General features: G+C 40.3%; 1 long non-coding RNA gene across 1 annotated transcript in view; it reads left to right on the top strand.

The window, feature by feature from the left end:
• Nucleotides 1–529, top strand: part of LOC104997253 — a 5,062-nt gene that overhangs the window by 1,642 nt on the left and 2,891 nt on the right. The gene's annotated exons all lie outside the window — the stretch shown is intronic.

Here is a 529-nt window from a genome sequence, read left to right on the forward strand (position 1 = left end):
TATTGTCCTTCCTTACTTGTCAGTCCGATACTTTATGCTTCTCAAGGACATTCGCCATCTCTGACTGCAGTACTGCTGACCATATAGCTGATGCTCAATGAATATTTGGTTAAGACCAAATCCAGTTCACTTGTGTAAAATTCCTAGCAAGTGCCAGATACCATGTCAGAGTTAATAATGGAAGTTCAGCAAGAGCTCAGTGAATCATAAAGCAGTAAATGCTTAAGGATATGATGAATCAGTCAGGTTTACAAAAGGAGAAGCCTAACTCTGTTTACTGTACTTAGTTTGTAACTCTGGACATTTTTACCCACATGTCGAAAAGTAGTTCTTACATTATGAATATCTCCCTGCCTTTAGTGAAGAGGCCAAAATTGAAGCAGCTGGAAAGAAGGGAAAAGACTAACCTATATCTTGGTCCCAAGATTACTATTTCAGAAAAGAGGGCTGCCTGTTTGGGTTCTAGCAGCAGTGTAATATCTGTGGTGGTATAACAGGAGTCTGCTGTCCAGGGGTCATAGTTTCCTTG

Source organism: Bison bison, unplaced genomic scaffold (assembly GCF_000754665.1).
Source record: "Bison bison bison isolate TAMUID 2011002044 unplaced genomic scaffold, Bison_UMD1.0 scf7180017864304, whole genome shotgun sequence".
NCBI lineage: Eukaryota > Metazoa > Chordata > Mammalia > Artiodactyla > Bovidae > Bison > Bison bison.